Source organism: Pseudophryne corroboree, chromosome 7 (genome assembly GCF_028390025.1).
Source record: "Pseudophryne corroboree isolate aPseCor3 chromosome 7, aPseCor3.hap2, whole genome shotgun sequence".
In the NCBI taxonomy this organism is placed as follows: Eukaryota; Metazoa; Chordata; class Amphibia; order Anura; family Myobatrachidae; genus Pseudophryne; species Pseudophryne corroboree.
The window spans coordinates 342,112,910-342,135,897 of NC_086450.1; the positions used below are offsets into that span (position 1 = coordinate 342,112,910).

At 45.7% G+C, this 22,988-nt stretch overlaps 1 long non-coding RNA gene across 1 annotated transcript in view; it reads right to left on the minus strand.

Annotated features, from left to right (window-relative positions):
• Positions 1 to 20,915, minus strand: part of LOC134943654 (uncharacterized) — a 47,854-nt gene extending 26,939 nt beyond the window's left edge. Inside the window, exon 1 of the long non-coding RNA XR_010181665.1 lies at positions 20,640 to 20,915. This is a non-coding gene — a long non-coding RNA (uncharacterized LOC134943654). The remainder of the gene's footprint in view (positions 1 to 20,639) is intronic.
• Positions 20,916 to 22,988: the final 2,073 nt, after the last annotated feature.

Genomic DNA, 22,988 nt, shown 5'->3' on the forward strand with positions numbered 1-22,988 from the left:
GGTGCGTAGGTGCCACGGGTGGTGGTCCGGAGCCACTGCGGGTGGGGGAGGAGCAGTTGCGGAGCTAGATGGGAGTAAGGGGCGGAGCTACACGGGACCATGCTGCAGTAGGAGGATGAGCTGCTACAGCTTCGGCCAGCCAGACTTCATTAGATAAGTGTCTGGAAAGAGAGTGAGTCTGTGTGTGTGTATATACAGTGTCTGTGTATACTGTATATATGTGTGACTGTGTATGTGTGTAATGTATGTATGTGTGTGTGTGTTTGTATATATATGTGTCTGTTGTGTGTGTGTGTGTGTGTGTGTGTGTGTGTGTATGTGTGACTGCTGCATAATGTGTGTAAGCGTCACTGGTACAGGGGGCATTATGTGTGTAAGCAACACTGGTACAGGGGGCGTTACGTGTGTAAGTGGCACTGGTACAGGGGGCGTTACGTGTGTAAGCGTCACTGGTAGAGGGGGCATTACGTGTGTAAGCGTCACTGGTACAGGGGCTGTTACGTGTGTAAGCGTCACTGGTACAGGGGGGCGTTATGTGTGTAAGCGTCACTGGTACAGGGGGCGTTACGTGTGTAAGCGGCACTGGTACAGAGGGCGTTACGTGTGTAAGCGTCACTGCTGCAGGGGGCATTACATGTGTAAGCATCACTGGTACAGGTGGGCGTTACGTGTGTAAGCATCACTGGTACAGGGGGCGTTACGTGTGTAAGCATCACTGGTACAGGGGGCGTTACGTGTCTAAGCGGCACTGGTACAGAGGGCGTTATGTTTGTAAGCGTCACTGCTACAGGGGGTGTTACTTGTGTAAGCGTCACTGGTACAGGGGGGGCGTGACATGTGTAAGCGTCACTGGTTCAGGGGGCATTACATGTGTAAGTGTCTCTACTACAGGGGTCATTATGTGCGCTGTGCGTTTGTAAAATATGCAAGGGTGCAAATTTATAGTTTTCAGGGGGGGCGGCGAACACTCTCGCACCGGCCCTGACTGCACACCCACTGCACTGCACAGCACTGTCACCTTTTACATTGATTCAGCGTCCATACATTACCCTCCGTGATATCACCCTCTCTATCCGCTACATTAGCCATCTCGGGGCTTCCAGGCCGGCAGGCCAGGTGCTGTGCTGTGTTGCGGAGTCAGGGCCTCTGGGCGCGGCTGTGGCTGGGAGGCACTTCTGTGACATCACACGCAGAGGAGGCTCTGGGGCTCAGAGAGTATGCGGCGCAGGGAGGGCTATGAAAGCCTTCCGCTGCGCCGCTTTTATACACATCTATGCCGGTGGCCGCAGCAGCTTTTGTTCCACCTTCGGCGTGGCTAGGGAGTGGGGATTGTTGATGCCGGAGGGGGCAGGTGGACTGGCAGCAAGACATTGGTGGTCATTCCGAGTTGATCGCTCGCTAGCAGTTTTTAGCAGCCGTGCAAACGCTATGCCGCCGCCCACTGGAAGTGTATTTAGCTTAGCAGAAGTGCGAACGATGGGATCGGAGAGTGGGTACAAAAATATTTTGTGCAGTTTCAGAGTAGCTTCAGACCTACTCAGCGCTTGCGATCACTTCAGACCATTCAGTTCCTGATTTGACGTCATGAACACGCCCTGCGTTTGCCCAGCCACTGCTGGGTTTTTCCGAACACTCCCTGAAAACGGTCAGTTGACACCCATAAACTCCCTCTTCCTGTTAATCACTCTACGGCTGCCTGTGCGACTGAAAAGCATCGCTAGACCCTATGTAAAACTACATCGTTCGTTGTAATAGTACGCCGCACGTGCACATTGCGCTGCATACGTATATGCGCAGAAGTGCCGAGTTTTTGTCTGATCGCTGCACAGCTAGCGATCAACTTGGAATGACCCCCATAGGACGCTGCACTAAAATAATGTTTTTCCCTCCTATCTACAGCGCAGAGACTTGCTGCAGGTGCAGTGGCATACCCCATACCTCCCAACATTGAAGTAGAAGAAGGAGTGACATCTTGGCGTGCGAAGCGCGTCCGCGACCGAAAAGGGGGCGTGGTCTATGTAGAAGGGGGTGTGGCTTCGTGGGAGGGCCCGCGATCGCGAGTCACGCCCCCATTTTCGTCACTGAGGGGGCATGGCCAGCGCTCTGTGAGCTGCTGGCATGCCCCCTCTCCCTCTAACTCACTGGAATAGACGCTGTGCGCGTGCGCACAGCGTCTATTCACCGCTGCTCTGCTCTCAATTGAGCAGAGCAGTGAGTGATCAGGTGCCTCCCAACTGCCCTCCCCCCACCGCGGGACACTGCGGCCCGCGGGAGGGACAGCGGGACAGACCCCAAAAAATGGGACTGTCCCGCGAAAATCGGGACAGTTGGGAGATATCATACCCTCCAGCTGCACCTTTTTGGCAGGTACAGTCCCTTTTTTTTATTGGTCTGTACCGATTTCTGGCTCTCCAAGCTTTCATTGAAAGTATATGAAAAGGGGCGTGACCACGCTGCTGTACCCGTGGCCACGCCCCCTTTTCGAATGTGTATCAATGTTTATGTGTAAAGTGTTGGAGGGTATGATGCTGCAGATGCAGTGGGACTATTTTGGGGTGTGGGGCTGGAGCTGCAGCTCCATCAGTTCCATTGCTAATCCTGCTCTGTGAAAACACAGCAGCCAAAGGACAAAGCCTCCCATTGGATGTAACCTGTGTGGGAGGGCGTTTCTCACCCAATCAGCTGTGGACTGGGTGTGATAGACCTGCCCAATGAGACCCAATGAGAGCTCCTAGCCACGCCCAGCGTTAGAAACCCAGGCACAGAATCACAGGGCTATTATATAGGAGATATGTGTGTGTGTGTGTGTGTGTGTGTGTGTGTGTGTGTGTGTGTGTGTGTATATTATATATATATATATATATACACACACATATATATATATATATATATATATATATAAAACCCAGAACATTAGCTTCACATTTCCATCTAATAAACAAAAAGTTAATGCAGCCTGTCTTACTGTGCTGATAGCAAGTGGCGGCTGCAACGAATTAAGGAGAGCACTTTCCTTTCTTTCATCTGCAGGGTACAACCACCTCCACCCCTGCCGCGCCGCATGCCCTGGATCCCGCCTCCTTCCCTGCAGCCTGCGCTCCAACCAGTCATGGAGCCGCAGGCTGCAGCTTCACTTATCATTGGACAGCTGAGCCTTCGTTCGGCTCGGCTGCCCTGTACATCTCTGCAGCGCCGGCGGCTGCTTGATAGCTGTCATAGGTAAGCGCAGCGCCGCAGATCGGCAATAGAGATCCGATCTGCTGTGGGTGGCGGGGGGCCCTCTCACAGCGTGGGGCCCAGGGGTACTTACCCCCGGGGGACCCCCCTTAATCCGGCTCTGCATATGGCATGTACAACCATGCAGCTTTCAAAAGGTACTAGAATAAATTTCTATCTGCCATTGCCACTGGATCTACACTGCTCAATAAGACATACAAATAGTTGCTAAGGATGGAAAATGTGATTTGCCCTGACTCTTTCCAACTCGGAGCCGCACTGAAATAATTCTGTAATTTGTGGCATCTGCATGTAAGCCTTTCAGCTGCTTTTCTGTCAGTCCATTTGATGTTGTCAGACGACCCCATATTCAGTGCTTCATAGCACTGAGGTATTGGGTTCAATTCCCACCACATCTCTATATTAATTCATGCTTGGCTACTCTCCCGGAATGGCCAGGAGGCTCAAAAAAATCGGGTGCCACCCACAGCCCCCCAGGGAAGTGGGCGAGTCTTCTGCATCCCTCTCCTCTCCGCCCGGTCCCCCCCCCCCTTTCACCCGCTCACCCCCGGGGCGATGATGCGATTTGCGTTAAATCACATAATTGTGGCCCTGCCTCCTGCTTTACAATGTCGGCAATGTGGGCATTGTAAAGCGGTGGGCAGGGCTACGATGACACGATCACATCTCCACACCCTTCTCCACGACCCCGGACCACCTCCTCCATGCCCCCTCTTGGAGGGAGCAGCCAATAAGTAGGCAAGTATGTATTAATTTGATAATTAAAGATATTCTTGTTTATTGTTTTGATCACTGAGACCAACTGTAGATGACCTTCATTCCACTTAATTGTAAGCCTGGGACCAGTTGGTATTTTTTTTAACTCCGAGGGGAAAATTTACAAAGAATCGATTTAGGGTGAGATTACAAATCACCCTTAATTGCCCCTTATCACCCCTATTCATCGGAACAAAAGTTGCACATTTATTAACAAGCGTTTTCACTTGTGTCTTTGTCTTCCGATGGTGTATGTTGTTGCTTTTTGGCGTGTGTAATATGTGTCGATTTTGCAGCTTTTGCATGGGAAGTCGCTTCATAAGTCACACTTCCTCCACATGTCGCTGTAATGTGATAAAATACCCAATCAATCAGCTGGTGCAGGACACATGAAATCAGTGTCTGCCTCAGCCATGTTTGAAAGTGCTGCAGGTCACCTGGTGGATTTTATTAGCATTCTGATTGGCTTTGTCTTAATTATAATGGTTTGCAACTGTTGCTTTTTAGAAGTTGTGCATTGAAGTGCATTTTGTGTGCTATTTTAGTGGTGGCTTTGGTTGGGGCTTAGGCAAAAAAATGGTTCACACATGTCAACATGCAAAAAAACCAGTGCATTGATTTTGTGCACTGAGGTGCAATTTTGTAGAGATTTTGGGGTGAACTGCAACAATTTTGCAAAGATGATTCTTAGTATATGTGGAAATTCCACTGACTAATGTTATGGACAATGTTTGTACCGATGGTGATTTGCCACGATTTGGAGTGTGAAGTAACATTTGACATGTGACTTTCATGTGAATTAGTCCTTAGTAAATTGGTGATTAGTAAAATCGTGGGGGGGGGTTGCAGAAAAACCTGCAAATTGACCAAAGTCGACCTTTAGTAAATTTCTTCCTGAGACTAGGAATGATGCATTTTAAGTTGCTTTCATTACTGAAGCTTTGTAGGTTTTTATTGCTTGAAGAAAGTATCTCACTACTGAGGCACACCATAGGTAAAGTGACAATCACAATCTGACACTGAACATATTACACATTTGTCACAAATACTGTAGAATATGGCACAAACATAATCTAACATACAGTACTAGTGAGATAAATAACAGAGTTTCTGTGTACTTGTTGAACATTTCTTAACCGCTTTACTGCCATATGTCATGTGACAGAGTGACGGAAAAAATAAATATTTCTTCTATAATGACATGGCCCTTGGGAATTTTAGAAGAAAGCTACATTTAGTAGATGGGAAGTTAGTATATGGGACACATCCTTCTTTAAAAAGAGATACTAAACTAACACAGCTCTGCAAATATCTCCTACAATACCTGCACACGTGCTAAAGAGAACATTTCTGGAGATTTTTACTCAGCCAAGGACGCAAGCTGAGTACAGTAAATACGTGCATGTCTGATGGCAATAAACTGTTGTCTGAGCTCAAGTGTGTGGATGATAGTAGCCATATATAAATCAGGGAGCCACAGTAACATGGAGGAAACAGCAGAGTAGGATAGATTTTTAGCATTCTTACAGTAATCTTTGGTTGTAGTTCATCTTAAGATAGCCATACACCTAAAGATTTATTGTCCAATCTGGTTGGTTGGAACAAAAATCTGGTAATGTATGGGAGCAAATGACAATTGACCATTTGCCAATAAGCTGACAAAAATGGTCAGTCAGACAAATTGGTTAGATCTATTTGATTTAACCAATTTGTCTGAATGACAGTTTTTGTCAGTTTTCCCACATTTTGGAGCAAATGATCAGTTGTCAGGGTGACATGGGCAAAAGGTTGACACTAGAAAAGGATCAACATGGTGTCATTTTCGCCGTCAAGCATGTGAAACCCCAATTAGTGTAACGCGTCCCCTAGCATCGCTCGCTTCGCAGGTTACTATTCCCAGTCGTGGTCCACGTGGATGGTAAAGTATGAAAAAGTTGAAAAAAACAACAAAAAAGATGATGCGACCATATGTGTGTTGACCATTTGCACATGTTGACCTTTTGTACCTGTTGACCATAAGCACTGTCGACCTTTTACATGTCGACCAAATATCCATTTCGACCTAATGCATGTTGACCATTAGTGGTCAACCTATTGACTATTGACCTAATTTAGGTCGACCTATCATTCGAATACCGAGACCTTTATACAGTAACACAGTTATTTCCTCGTGATTGTCAGCAAGCACATATGATGCCAATACTTTTAAAATTGATCCAAAAATGGTACTCCAATTTATCTTGTACTGTATGTTATATATGCTTCACTAAATCTCAGCAATGAGTTCCGGATGGACCAGCTGTGCCAAACCAATTGGATTAGTTTTACTTTTTAGGAAGCAGTAAGTAATTGTATTCAGGGAAGTTACAATCTAAGGATTGACTTTGTACTTGGAATAAGGCACCTTTGAGGTGACCTAATTAGTTTAATTCAAAGGTTACAGCAGAGGTTCCCAAACGCGGTTCTCAAGGCACCCCAACAGTCCAGGTTTTAATGATATCTATGCTTAGGCACAGGTGATTTAATTAGTACCTCAATCAATTTGACTATGCATCTGTGCAAAAGCAGTGATATCCCTAAAACCTGGACTGTTGGGGTGACTTGAGAACTGCGTTTGGTAGCCCCTGGGTTGCAGTATGCTTATTTTCTTGCCATACCTAGGACTGTGCAGATAACAAAGGGCCAATTCAACACGGTACAAAAAGATTTTCATTATTAACTTTTGTTCTTATCTTTTTAAATCTGGACTGGACACATTTCCTACACAAAATCGTATCTCCAGCTATAGTTATTACACATTTCTGGGGTGAATCATCCTGATATTTATCCACTGTATATGCCTATTTCCACTGGAAGCATAATTGGAAAACTTCTCTAATGTTTTGCCTTAAATCAACACTGCTGGCATAAATACAAATTGGTAGAATCTTTGACTTACTTCATATTGCAACTGTAATTATGTAACTCATGCATGTGTGAGGCAAACACATAGGTGCATTTATTCTTAATGAAGAGCTTTGTGTGTATACATTTTTTGAATAACCCTTGTAACAAATGCAGGTGGCAGCACAGGGAAATTTTTTAAATTTTATTTTAAATTTAAATCTAATGCAATTGTTTGCTTGTGCATGGGTTGTGCATGTACATCCCACTGTTTATGCTGCTGCATGTCATTCATTCTGCGGCTAAGGGGGACTGCGAGCAATCACACAGAATGGGTTTTGCACATGCGCAGAACAGATCCTGTGCATACACAGACCCGCAAACATCAGAGCTGTACCTGTGAGTAAACCATGGGGTTTACCAGTGGTGTAAGTTTGTCCCAGGCGCCCAGAGGCAAGATAAATGTTGGTGCCGCCCTATAGATAGCTAAATAGACAAAAAGAGAAAGGTGTGTGTGTTGGTGGGGGGGTGCAGGGGGGTGGGGGAAGGGGGTTGAGGGAGAGAAAGGAGGAGAAAGGGAAGAATGAAAGAGAGATAAGGTATCAAGGTAAAGAGAGAAGCAAGAGAGGGAAAGAGGGTGTCAGAGAAAGAGACGGGGGGGGGGGGTCAGAGAATGTGGGGGAAGAAGAGAGGGGGAGATAGCGAGATAGTATCAGGGACAGATATGGGGTGTCAGGAAGAGAGACAGAGAGACACGCAAGAGAGAGGGTGTCAGGGAAAGTGAGGGAATGAGAGAAAGAGAACCTTCTTTTTCTCTCATTCCCTCACTTTCCCTGACACCCTCTCTCTTGCGTGTCTCTCTCTGTCTCTCTTCCTGACACCCCATCTCTATCCCTGACACTGTCTCGCTATCTCCCCCTCTCTTCTTCCCCCACATTCTCTGACTCCCCCTGTCAGAGCGAGGGAGTATCAGGGATAGAGAAAGAGGGGTGTCAGGAAGAGAGAGACCAAGAGAGGAGCGAGAAAGAAAGATGGTATCAGGGAAAGTGAGAGAATAAAAGATGGCAGAGCGAGAGGGTGTCAGGGATGGAAGGTGGGGGTAGGTTGATCTTGAACACACAATGGTGGAGACCAGTGGGAGTGGGCTTAATAATCCATATTTTCAGGAGGGGGTTGGTCACTTCTGTGGGGGATAGTTCCGTAGCCTGGGGGGTCTAAAATTTAGATTTCACTGGTTTTTGAATAAGAGAGACTCAGCTATTGGATGGTACCTGGGTCAAGTAGATCTGGCCGGTGTTTCCAGAGATATTAGGGGTCAAAGGTCAAACAAATGCGACCAAGGAAACCGGACTTATCTCTAGTGTGGAGCTGGCACTAGGACCCGGTGCTTGAGGCAGGATATTTCTGGTTCTATTAGGGGTAGAAACTTGGATCCAGGGTCAACTGGAAGCTGAGAGTCTCCTTTAAATTTCGAGTGTCTCAAGCAAATTCTAAGTTTTACAGAACCGTAGATTTCCAGCCAAGACGAGGAATAAATGTTCCACAAACAGAGAGCTCATTTAATTTCCCTATAGATAATGCATGGTCCCGCCCACTTTGTAGCTAGATATCTCCGCGACCCCATGTCCTATCAAAAATCAGATAATGGTTCCAAAAAGCAGGGACTCTCCTCTTTTAGGGGACACCTGGGTCGCCAGGATCGGACTGGAAATGCCGGAATGGGAAGAGACCGACACAAGGGTCCCCCTGGAGCCTGTCTCCGGTTGGGAAAAAAAATGCGGTTTACAGTTTTGCAGGCAGATATCTCCGCGGCCCATGGGTCTATCAACAAGCTGACAACGGTTCCTAGAAGCTGGAAATCTCACCTTTCAGGGGACACCTGAGTATTTGGGATCGAACAGGATCATCCAAAAAGGCTGGCCTTTCAGGATAGGGGATATCTACAGTCCTATGCCGGTCACTGATATGCATCCCGTACCCCCTTCACAGCAGGAGCCCCATTGTCTCTGGCATTTCTGCCTCTGATCAGCTTTTTTGTCCAGGAGGGGGAAGTGGGAAAGGTGACAATGTCCGTAGCTGGAGAAGGTATGTATGAGCATCAGCGGAGGCGGGCGGAGGGTGAGCTGGCTGACACTGCTGACGGGCGTTACACTGGAGAGCATTAGCGAATTTTCTCCTAGACAATTAAGCACTGGCTGGGCCCCTTGGACCTTTCGGGCCCTAGGCAGCTGCTTTGGTTGTCTAGCGGTAAATCCGCTCCTGGGTGGGAGGCAATGGAGAAGTGCACCTTGCAGGTCAGGAGCCCGGCGGCAGCCGACTCCATTGCCTCCCACAGTTCCGCCACTGGGGTTTACGAACATCTCTGACTCAGACCCTTAGAGAGGAGGAAGCTCATGTGCAATCTCCATTTGGGTCCCCTTCTTTTTATCCAGCAGTGCAAGTGAGTGGACTCTGGCACTGTGCGAGAGCATACACAGCATATAGGTCTCTGGGAAAATGCCGCATGTGCAACCGCGCCAACAAAATGGCTTCCACACCATTTTTCCAGTGATTTGTGCAACACTGTCATTGCCAACGCGGGACTCCGGAGAGGTCATTATTGTAGAACATGGGGAGTGTATTTTAGGTGTGCAAGTGTGCGAATGCATGTGCAGCTGAGCTGCACAAACTGATTTTGTTCAGTCTCTGCGCAGCCCAGGACTTACTCAGCTGCTGTGATTACTTCAGCCTGTCCGGGACCGGAATTGACATCAGACATCCGCCCTTCAAATGTTTTGACATGCCTAAGTTTTTCCAGACACTCCTTGAAAACGCTCAATTGCCACCCACAAACGCCATCTTCCTGTCAGCCGCCTTGCGGTCACCGATGTTATCGCTTTTTTCGCACCATCCCGTCGCTGGGTATGGGTCATTTGGTCAACATGATTTAGGTTGACAATCATTAGGTCGACCACTATTGGTCAACATGCATTAGGTCGACATGGTCATTAGGTCAACATGAACAAGGTCGACATGGAAAAAGGACGACATGAGTTTTTTTTACTTTTTTGGTGTCGTTTTCTTCGTAAAGTGATGGTGAACCTCAATTAGTGCACAGTGTTCACTCGCCATGCTTCAGGCAATGTGCCTTGCTCTGCTACCACTGCGCTCGGCACAGGTTACCATTTCCAATCGTAGTCCACATGGATCATAAAGTATATAAAAGTTAAAAGAATAAAAAAAATTGTGAAAACTTCATGCAACCTTTTTCCTTGTCAACTTTGTCCATGTCGACCTAATGACCATGTCGACCTTTTGACCATGTCAGCCTAATGCATGTTAACCAACAGTGGTCGACCTAATGACTGTCGACCCAAGTCTTGTCGACCAAATGACCGTAAGCCCCAGTCGCTGCCTGGTGATCCCCTTTGCTGAGGTCCAACGTGCCTGCGCATTGTGATGCATACACATGCGCAGTTCAGATCTGATTGCAGGCTACGAGAAAATGCAGACTAGCGATCGGGTCTGAATTGCCCCCTAAAAGTCTTGTGAAATGTCAAGGCTCAGGACCACATATAGGCAGCACTGCACACCAAAGAAGTCAGCCTGTTCACTTCCAAACTCGTTATGGAGCTCAACAGAGGCCACTGGAGAGCCATGATCTTCTATTACTGCAAGAGTGGTCTGTGACAACAGGAGAGTTTTGACCAACTGCAAGCTACTTTTGGGGAAAAAGCACTATCGCGTAGCACTGTGTTTGAGAGGTTTGCAGAACTTCAGTGTGGAAGATGGTCTCTGCAAGATGAGAAGCACTGTGGCTGACCTTTGTCCACCATCACCGAGGACAACATTGCTGCTGTGCGGGCCATAATTGAGGGTGACGTCAGGGTGACCGTGGTCCAGTTAGAGAAGGAGACAGGCATCTCATTGGGATCCATCCGCATGATACACCATGAAAAACTTGGCCTGAGCAAGATTTCTGCATGCTAGGTGCCCAATCACCTGACTTGGGAGAAGGGGGCTCAACTTGATGGCGCAACATGCTGGCCAGGTTTGATGGCGACGCCCAAACTCTGTCTGGGAGATCATCAGTGGTGAAGTAGCTACGGTACCACTTGTGCAGCAGCGTACCGTCACTGGGGACTGGTACACCAAACAATGCCTGCCGAAAGTGCAGAAAGCCATTTTCAGATGCCATACAAGAAATTGTACACGTAGTGCCCTTCTCCATCATTACAATGCACCTTCACACAACTCCAGGAAAGTGATGGATTTTCTGGCCCATGAACATATCCAGGAGCTCTGTCATCCACCGTACAGACCAGACCTGGCCCTCTGCGATTTCTTCATGTTCCCAAAAATCAAGAGCAAGATGTGTGGAATTTGTTTTGAATCACTGGAAGCTGCAGTGGAAACCTTCATCCAGCATGTAGAAGACATACCTGCTTTAGACTGGTCCAGCTGCTTCACCAAGTGGTTTGAGCACATGCAACTTGCAACATGCAACTTTGCATAGACTCCTCTGCAAATACTTTGAAAAAATGTAATGCTAACTTGTAAATCCGGAAACTTATTGCACACCCCTCGTGTGGTGTGGGCTTCCCTGGACCAGTACTCCACACACCCTGCATCATTATTGACACACCACTGAGGCATGTGCTGGTGGGGACAGAAGTAAATATTCCTGTGAAAACAGGAGTCCTCTTATACACACTAACAAATATTTCCCGGGTTATTGCACATGAACGCGCATCAACCCGGGAATTTGCTCAGTGTGAAAGGGTCCTGAAAGAATATCCCGGTTCGAGCATCCCGGCATTTCATCCCAGGTCTTGACCTGGGTTAAAGCCGGAATTGACCTGGGATGCATGCAGGGTGAACGGGTAAGCCGGGTTAAGGCGACCCGGCACCCGTTCTCTGCATAGGAGGCAGTGCTCGGAGATGATTATCTCCAAGCACCGCCTCCGATAGTGTCAGCGGCAATATGCCGGGTCGGGCTGTAAGTCTGAAGGGGTCTCAAGCCGGTTCGCACCTGGGAAGCACCCGTGTACATATTCCCGAGTGCGACCCAGCTATTGTGAATCTGTAAGGGCTATTATTTGATGCCTCCACCTTCACCATAATCAGCACATGTAGGAGGAGATGCACAGTGATTCCATTAGTCTCTGTAAGGAGTGGATAACATTGTATAATAGTTGGCTAAATAATTATGATTTTTTTATTAATCAGCTAAAGCCTATGCACTGGCAACTTGTGATTCCTTACAAATAAATAATGATGATGAACTTCAGGGCTTGTAAAAATAATTATGATAAAGATCTTCAGACCAAAAATTAAATATTTTCACTATTCTTTTATATTTTTATTGGCTGGAAATTGTGTGATGTCAATGCATTCATCCATAAATCATTAAGGTAATTAACTAATGGGTGAAAGTTAATTAATCATCAGAAAACGTTGAAATAGAAAAAACTGCGTCGAGCAGAAAATGTGTTTGTTGTTAACAGGACAAAATAATGACAAAGACAATCACTGGTTAATAATAATTTGCTAATCATAATTAAAGGTGTAGGGTTTATTTATGAAGAGTCAGGTTGTAAAACCAATTGCTTCGGATTGTGTTTCTGCCTGAAATTTAAGGGCAATGTTGTTACTAGCAAGACATCGTTAGTAAAAACATTTCCTTTTAAATAATGCGAACCCAATCCAAAGTGATGGGTATTATACAACCCGACTATTCATAAATAAACTTCTTGGTTTGGTGCATCGAGACTGTCACAAAGCGGGTACTTAGACACTCCTACCATAACTGGTGCAGGGTGTTGTTTTTGTCAAACAAGAGCTGCTCTTGCCAGTGATGATAATGTAACACCTGCTCACCTGTAGATGGTGTTTGGTAGACAGGCTACATCTTTAAGATCAGCTTCTTCTCTATTTCTGATGATGCCTCCACCCGAGTTGTTAATTAAAGAAAGAAATCCACCAGGTGTCAACTCAGGAAACCCCTATGGTTCAATGTAATAGTGTGGTAGACTATGTCCCGACTCCCCCAACTAATCAATAATATAGTGACTGGAAAGACCTTACCCAACAGAATGTGAGTATTTTATTCAAGCATGTCAAGAGGTTTTATGTATAAGACACCAACCAAAATATTATAATTCATTTGAATTCCCACTTGAATAGATGGATAGATATAGCACTTTATATTGAAACTGGTACACCAATTAAACGGTACCTTTAAACAAAGTATTGGTGATAGTGTAGTTACCCAATACACACATTCACGTAACTCCATCCCTCACTCAAAGCAGTAAATATTTATTTCTATAAACTGATACCTTTTTTTATGTAAATGTAAGTCAGTTAGTTCAACCTGGCCAAATACGTTTGTTAGTGCACATAGAAGAACTCGGTATCATCTGGGTAGTGACCCTGCATTGATGGTGTCATTAGACTGGTTCTTGACGTTCAACCTCTTGCTGATGAGCCTAAATACCTAGTTTATTTGTATCTCCTTAAAAATTGTAGATGACAAGTCTCTTTGGATTAGTCCTTATAAAGTTATATACTCCGCTGTTTCTGTGTCTTTGTTTTTTGTTTTATATCACTGCACTGCAACTACAATCAAAATCTCACTAACTCCAAGTATATTGCAGCGAGCAACATGGAAAAGTCAGTCTTTCTGGATACGTAATAATGACACCATTTATTATATAATGACAAAGTCTTGCTGAGGTGAGTACATGTGAGAAGAAGAATATATTTATAAATGGAGCCCCCTATTCTCAGAGATTTTGCTTAATCAAATGTTAGCAAGTTGTTACTAGTTTGAGGGAATTACATTTATGTTAAATGAGGTACCTGTTCTTTGTCTTAATTAAATAAAAACTCATAAACATTAGTGATGAGCGGGTTCGGTTCCTCGGAAACCGAACCCCCCCGAACTTCACCCATTTTACACGGGTCCGAGGCATACTCGGATTCTCCCGTATGGCTCGGTTAACCCGAGCGCGCCCGAACGTCATCATCCCGCTGTCGGATTCTCGCGAGATTCGGATTCTATATAAGCAGCACTCGTGAAATGTTAGGGAGAGGACGTGGCTGGCGTCCTCTCCGTTTATTGTTGAACTTGATTGTGCTTTATTGCTTAATTGTGGGGAGGACTGGGGAGCAGCTGTATAATATAGGAGGAGTACAGTGCAGAGTTTTGCTGATCAGTGACCACCAGTTTTATCCGTTCTCTGCCTGAAAAAAATGCTCCTTATCTGTGCACAGTGTGCTGCATATATCTGTGCTCACACTGCTTAATTGTGGGGACTGGGGAGCAGCTGTATTATATAGGAGGAGTACAGTGCAGAATTTTGCTGACAGTGACCACCAGTATACATTGACTGCCTGAAAAAAACGCTCCTTATCTGTGCTCAGTGTGCTGCATATATCTGTGCTCACACTGCTTAATTGTGGGGACTGGGGAGCAGCTGTATTATATAGGAGGAGTACAGTGCAGAGTTTTGCTGACCAGTGACCACCAGTATACGTTGTCTGCCTGAAAAACACTCCATGTCTGTGCTGCATTGTAGTATATAGTAGGAGTACAGTGCATAATTTTGCTGACCACCAGTATATAATATATAGGAGTACGGTACAAAAGGCCACTGCTGTACCTACCTCTGTGTCTTCAAGTATACTATCCATCCATACCTGTGGTGCATTTCAGTTTTGCACAGTTTGCTGACCACCAGTATATAATATATATAGCAGTACGGTACAGTAGGCCACTGCTGTACCTACCTCTGTGTCGTCAAGTATACTATCCATCCATACCTGTGGTGCATTTGAGTTTTGCACAGTTTGCTGACCACCAATATATAATATATATAGCAGTACGGTACAGTAGGCCACTGCTGTACCTACCTCTGTGTCGTCAAGTATACTATCCATCCATACCTGTGGTGCATTTCAGTTTTGCACAGTTTGCTGACCACCAGTATAGAATATATATAGCAGTACGGTACAGTAGGCCACTGCTGTACCTACCTCTGTGTCGTCAAGTATACTATCCATCCATACCTGTGGTGCATTTCAGTTTTGCACAGTTTGCTGACCACCAGTATAGAATATATATAGCAGTACGGTACAGTAGGCCACTGCTGTACCTACCTCTGTGTCGTCAAGTATACTATCCATCCATACCTGTGGTGCATTTCAGTTTTGCACAGTTTGCTGACCACCAGTATATAATATATATAGCAGTACGGTACAGTAGGCCACTGCTGTACCTACCTCTGTGTCGTCAAGTATACTATCCATCCATACCTGTGGTGCATTTCAGTATTGCACAGTTTGCTGACCAACAGTATATAATATATATAGCAGTACGGTACAGTAGGCCACTGCTGTACCTACCTCTGTGTCGTCAAGTATACTATCCATCCATACCTGTGGTGCATTTCATTTTTGCACAGTTTGCTGACCACCAGTATATAATATATAGCAGTACGGTACAGTAGGCCACTGCTCTACCTACCTCTGTGTCGTCAAGTATACTATCCATCCATACCTGTGGTGCATTTCAGTTGTGCGCAGTATATATAGTAGTAGGCCATTGCTATTGATACTGGCATATAATTCCACACATTAAAAAATGGAGAACAAAAATGTGGAAGTTAAAATAGGGAAAGATCAAGATCCACTTCCACCACGTGCTGAAGCTGCTGCCACTAGTCATGGCCGAGACGATGAAATGCCATCAACGTCGTCTGCCAAGGCCGATGCCCAATGTCATAGTAGAGAGCATGTAAAATCCAAAAAACAAAAGTTCAGTAAAATGGCCCAAAAATCAAAATTGAAAGTGTCTGATGAGAAGCGTAAACTTGCCAATATGCCATTTACGACACGGAGTGGCAAGGAATGGCTGAGGCCCTGGCCTATGTTCATGGCTAGTGGTTCAGCTTCACATGAGGATGGAAGCACTCATCCTCTCGCTAGAAAAATGAAAAGACTTAAGCTGGCAAAAGCACAGCAAAGAACTGTGCGTTCTTCTAAATCACAAATCCCCAAGGAGAGTCCAATTGTGTCGGTTGCGATGCCTGACCTTCCCAACACTGGACGGGAAGAGCTTGCGCCTTCCACCATTTGCACGCCCCCTGCAAGTGCTGGAAGGAGCACCCGCAGTCCAGTTCCTGATAGTGAAATTGAAGATGTCACTGTTGAAGTACACCAGGATGAGGATATGGGTGTTGCTGGCGCTGGGGAGGAAATTGACAAGGAGGATTCTGATGGTGAGGTGGTTTGTTTAAGTCAGGCACCCGGGGAGACACCTGTTGTCCGTGGGACGAATATGGCCATTGACATGCCTGGTCAAAATACAAAAAAAATCAGCTCTTCGGTGTTGAATTATTTCAACACAAATGCGGACAACAGGTGTCAAGCCGTGTGTTGCCTTTGTCAAGCTGTAATAAGTAGGGGTAAGGACGTTAACCACCTAGGAACATCCTCCCTTATACGTCACCTGGACCGCATTCATCAGAAGTCAGTGACAAGTTCAAAAACTTTGGGTGACAGCGGAAGGAGTCCACTGACAACTAAATCCCTTCCTCTTGTAACCAAGCTCCTGCAAACCACACCACCAACTCCCTCAGTGTCAATTTCCTCCTTACCCAGGAAAGCCAATAGTCCTGCAGGCCATGTCACTGTCAAGTCTGACGAGTCCTCTCCTGCCTGGGATTCCTCCGATGCATCCTTGCGTGTAACGCCTACTGCTGCTGGCGCTGCTGTTGTTGCTGCTGGGAGTCGATCATCATCCCAGAGGGGAAGTCGGAAGACCACTTGTACTACTTCCAGTAAGCAATTGACTGTCCAACAGTCCTTTGTGAGGAAGATGAAATATCACAGCAGTCATCCTGCTGCAAAGCAGATAACTCAGGCCTTGGCAGCCTGGGCGGTGAGAAACGTGGTTCCGGAATCCACCGTTAATTCAGAGGCAACTAGAGACTTGATTGAGGTACTGTGTCCCCGGTACCAAATAACATCTAGGTTCCATTTCTCTAGGCAGGCGATACTGAAAATGTACACATACCTCAGAAAAAGAGTCACCAGTGTCCTAAAAAATGCAGTTGTATGCAATGTCCACTTAACCACGGACATGTGGACAAGTGGAGCAGGGCAGACTCAGGACTATATGACTGTGACAGCCCACTGGGTAGATGTATTGCCTCCCGCAGCAAGAACAGCAGCGGCGGCACCAGTAGCAGCATCTCGCAAACGCCAACTCGTTCCTAGGCAGGCTACGCTTTGTATCACCGCTTTCCAGAAGAGGCACACAGCTGACAACCTCTTACGGAAACTGAGGAAGATCATCGCAGAATGGCTTACCCCAATTGGACTCTCCTGGGGATTTGTGACATCGGACAACGCCAGCAATATTGTGCGTGCATTACATCTGGGCAAATTCCAGCACGTCCCATGTTTTGCACATACATTGAATTTGGTGGTGCAGTATTATTTAAAAAACGACAGGGGCGTGCAAGAGATGCTGTTGGTGGCCCAAAGAATTGTGGGCCACTTTCGGCATTCAGCCACCGCGTGCCGAAGACTGGAGCACCACCAAACATTCCTGAACCTGCCCTGCCATCATCTGAAGCAAGAGGTGGTAACGAGGTGGAATTCAACCCTCTATATGCTTCAGAGGATGGAGGAGCAGCAAAAGGCCATTCAAGCCTATACATCTGCCCACGATATAGGCAAAGGAGGGGGAATGCACCTGACTCAAGCGCAGTGGACAATGATTTCAACGTTGTGCAAGGTTCTGCAACCCTTTGAACTTGCCACACGTGAAGTCAGTTCAGACACTGCCAGCCTGAGTCAGGTCATTCCCCTCATCAGGCTTTTGCAGAAGAAGCTGGAGACATTGAAGGAGGAGCTAAAACAGAGCGATTCCGCTAGGCATGTGGGACTTGTGGATGGAGCCCTTAATTCGCTTAACCAGGATTCACGGGTGGTCAATCTGTTGAAATCAGAGCACTACATTTTGGCCACCGTGCTCGATCCTAGATTTAAAACCTACGTTGTATCTCTCTTTCCGGCAGACACAAGTCTGCAGAGGTTCAAAGACCTGCTGGTGAGAAAATTGTCAAGTCAAGCGCTACGTGACCCGTCAACATCTCCTCCTTCACATTCTCCCGCAACTGGGGGTGCGAGGAAAAGGCTAAGAATTCTGAGCCCACCCGCTGGCGGTGATGCAGGGCAGTCTGGAGCGAGTGCTGACATCTGGTCCGGACTGAAGGACCTGCCAACGATTACTGACATGTCTGTGGGTGAAAGGAGTTGGCGCTGGAAAGGTAGTGGGGGAATGGAACTGATGATTCAGTTGGGAGGTTATGGATTGAAATGATGGAAAAATGAATACTTATCTGTGGGATTTTTTAATGAAATCCTGATTCTTAAAGAGGAGACGTTTTTCCTCCAGAAAGTGGTGGGATCATAAGACCTGTGGGATTTTTGATGAAATCCATTCTTAATATGTTCTAAAAATTCCTGCACAGTCTGATCCAGGATGACGTCATGATAAACAACCGGGCGGAAGTTACGATGCTGAAAAGATCGAACCAGACGTACAGTGACCGTGACTTCTTGGGACATCTGACCTCTGAACTGGGGTATGTACAAAACAGCTCTGCCGTAATGACATCAGTTACTGCTGTTGATATAATAGGAGCACATATAGGCGCGCACGTGCACGCACGGCCCGGGCGACAGACCTCACGTGATGCTCTCAGTCCGCATCATTTCAATCCATAACCTCCCAACTGAATCATCAGTTCCATTCCCCCACTCCCTTTCCAGCGCCAACTCCTTTCACCCACACACACTCTTTAGTTCTTTTTTCCTTGGATTATTCTTGGGATTAATCCAGTGGTGTAAAGGGGAGGCAGCAGGACTTTTCCATTTATCAGGAGCGCCTTTTTCATTCTACCAAACCCCTTTTCAAGATTACTGACATGTCGTCAACTGTCACTGCATATGATTCTCTCACCATTGAAAGAATGGTGGAGGATTATATGAGTGACCGCATCCAAGTAGGCACGTCAGACAGTCCGTACGTATACTGGCAGGAAAAAGAGGCAATTTGGAGGCCCTTGCACAAACTGGCTTTATTCTACCTAAGTTGCCCTCCCTCCAGTGTGTACTCCGAAAGAGTGTTTAGTGCAGCCGCTCACCTTGTCAGCAATCGGCGTACGAGGTTACTTCCAGAAAATGTGGAGAAGATGATGTTCATAAAAATGAATTATAATTAATTCCTCCGTGGAGACATTCACCAGCAGCAATTGCCTCCAGAAAGTACACAGGGACCTGAGATGGTGGATTCCAGTAGGGACGAATTAATAATCTGTGAGGAGGGGGATGTACACAGTGAAAGGGGTGAGGAATCGGAGGATGATGATGAGGTGGACATCTTGCCTCTGTAGAGCCAGTTTGTGCAAGGAGAGATTGATTGCTTCTTTTTTTGGTGGGGGCCCAAACCAACCAGTCATTTCAGTCACAGTCGTGTGGCAGACCCTGTCGCTGAAATGATGGGTTCGTTAAAGTGTGCATGTCCTGTTTATACAACATAAGGGTGGGTGGGAGGGCCCAAGGACAATTCCATCTTGCACCTCTTTTTTCTTTCATTTTTCTTTGCGTCATGTGCTGTTTGGGGACAATTTTTTTGAAGTGCCATCCTGCCTAACACTGCAGTGCCACTCCTAGATGGGCCTGGTGGTTGTGTCGGCCACTTGTGTCGCTTAGCTTAGTCACACAGCGACCTTGGTGCGCCTGTTTTTTTCTTTGCATCATGTGCTGTTTGGGGACAATTTTTTTGAAGTGCCATCCTGCCTGACACTGCAGTGCCACTCCTAGATGGGCCAGGTGTTTGTGTCGGCCACTTGGGTCGCTTAGCTTAGCCATCCAGAGACCTCGGTGCAAATTTTAGGACTAAAAATAATATTGTGAGGTGTGAGGTGTTCAGAATAGACTGAAAATGAGTGGAAATTATGGTTATTGAGGTTAATAATACTATGGGATCAAAATGACCCCCAAATTCTATGATTTAAGCTGTTTTTGAGGGTTTTTTGTAAAAAAAAAACGGATCCAAAACACACCCGAATCCAACCAAAAAATTTCAGGGAGGTTTTGCCAAAACGCGTCCGAATCCAAAACACGGCCGCGAAACCGAATCCAAAACCAAAACACAAAACCCGAAAAATGTCCGGTGCACATCACTAATATACATGCAGTGTCGGACTGTGGTACAAAGAGCCCATCGGGGGAATTCAGTGATAGGAGCCCATGCTTAGGGGTGTCACCAGCCACCATACCCCTAAGCATGCTAGTCCATGCATAATAATGGACCAGATTAATAACAGTAATGCACTGTAGACAATACACTATAGTGCTGTGCAGTATAATGTAACATATGTATAATTCAGGTGCACAGTCTAGAACCTAATCCCCATAGGAGGAGGTGGGCCTTTGGGCAATGGGGCCCACTAGGTGTTTCCCCTGTACTTCTGTGGGCCAGTCTGACCCTGTATACATGTATATATCATTTGTTTTGAAAGTTTTTCAATTTTTTTTAGCAAATATGAAAATACTGATATCCTCTCTTATAATTATTTTCCTCTGTTTCTGCCACTTTCTCTCCTTCCTCACTTTATACTGACTGACCTCTCTGACTGACATGACAGCTGTTACTCACTGTACTGGCTAACATGACATCTCACTTATCTCCCCTCTCCATTTACCTTCTGTTTCTTCTTCAATTTCCTGGTCAGAATATGAATGTGGCCACTGCTCTTTTACTACAGTACTCTGGGGGAACATTGCCACTTATTTTTCCTCACAGATACCTTAAATCATCCTTCACTGTCTTGGTAATTCTCCACCACGACTCTCCCTTTAGTCGGTCCCCTCTGTTTTTCCTCCTAACTGCCTGCAGTGGGCTATAGATAAGCACAGTCTTTGTGCTGCCTCCATTTACTGCTCACATCATGATCTAGCCCCTGCATTTCCCTTTTTCTGCGCTCTCTTCTGGTCACCTGGTCTCAAGCCAGCAGGTTGCTATAGCAACCCTTCTCCCCTGGCCATCCCCATGCACAGTATAAACATAGAATAGTTGTAATACCTCAATATGAAGTTCAAAGGCTATACCATTACTTATCCTGTTATATTACATTCAACTTTAACACCAAAACGGCTGATTTATCTCTGTAGGCAGCGGAGGGGGGGGGGGGGGGGGGGGTTTACAATAATAATAATAATAATAATACCATTGTCATGCCTGGGCATAGATCAAAAAAATCCACCTCTTTCGTGTGACATAGTTTTTACCCAAATCCTGACGTTTGTCGAGGCATCTGTACCTTTGTCAGGCAAAAGTTAGGCTAGGGCCACACATAGCGGCCAAGCGCATACCGCCCAACATGACCCTCTCCAGGGACACAATGCTCTGCTTCTGGACTTTTCTCTTAATGTATGATTGCCGACACCTGTGTTGAACAGGTGGATGGATAAGAAAGGAATTTCAGCCCAGGTGATGGCAATCATACATTAAGAGGGAAGTCCAGGAGCAGAGCATTCTGTCCCTTCAGCGGGACCTGCTTGGCAGGAAGGAGACTGCACATAGGTGCCTATGCAGGCGCCCACACATATGCGGCAGTCCCGCCTCCGACGGTTAAGCTGGATGACAGGACGGCGGGATTTCAATGTGAACACATACATTTCAATTAATATGTTCACACAGTGCGGCTGTGTTTTATTGAAATCCTGTGTCACTGGCTGGATTCTGTTCTGCAAGATCCTGCAGAACAGGATCCGTGTGCACACAAAACCCCCTTCCCGGCCTAGTGGGTCCGATTCAGCAGGACCCGCTTGGCCGCTATGTGTGGCCCTAGCCTAAGTAAATATGGGACGTTAACCATCTAGGTACCTTGTCCCTGTTACGCCATTTACAGCGAGTTCATGCAACTTATTTATCAAAATATGAAAAATCCTGAACCATAATAACAAGCGGTCCAGCATCAGCTACCAGCAGTTTGGACCAGCACATGCAATATCTGCTGTCAACATCCTCATCATCAACCTTCTCATTAGTGAGCAGAGGTAGTCCTGCTGCATCCTGTATTGCAAAGACTAACCAATTCCTCCCCTATCCAGGATTCCCAAGAAGAATCCTTCCATACTAGGGCTGGTACTACTGGGGGTGACACTTCATCCCATTCTTTAACTCTCTGTTCTTATTTGTATAATCAATCCATCAATGGCATACTTTACCTGGCATCCACACTACATGCTTGCCAGGCCCAGGTCTCTGTTTTTCTTTTTTAAATAGTTATAACTGCTTCTATGTCCTTAATAGTATAATCAATTATCTTAATCAGTTAATACATCAATCTTTCAAATCAATCCATTATTCCATTAATCTCTACTTGGCTTCTTCTCCACTACATGTTTGACAGGCCCATGTCTCTGTATTTCTTTTCTCAATAGTGATAGCAACTTCTCTGTTGTTAATCATATAATCAACTATCATTAATCAATAGATCAAATCAATCCATCAATGGCATGCTTTACCTGGTATCTTTTTCACTACATGTCTACCAGGCCCAGGTATCTGTTTTTATTTTCTCTAAAGTTATAACCACTTCTCTGTTCTTAATCGTATAATCATTAATGAAGCATATTTCATTGATGTGCTATATTCTTTTAATCTGCCTTGTGTTTGTTTGTGCTCCATTACACACAATAAAAGAAAAAAAATACAATACAACATTTATGCTTGTATTTTTGTCTTTTATTGTATGTATTGGAGCAATATAGGAAGTCAGATATCGAAGGTTTCCATCTACTACTCAGGAGTACAATTCCAAAACATAGATCAATCGGCGCCTGTGGACATTTTGGTGATATGTTTTAATTGGAGCCATTCATTTGAGTGAGTCTGAAATTATTGAGAAGAACCACTCTCTAATGCTCTGGCAAAAAATATCACTTTTACCTCTCTGGCAACTACGATGGATTATGATTAATTCTCTCTGAGTCAATTCCACCTTTGCAGCTATGTTTTCACAAATCTTTTTGTGATGTTGAAGCTT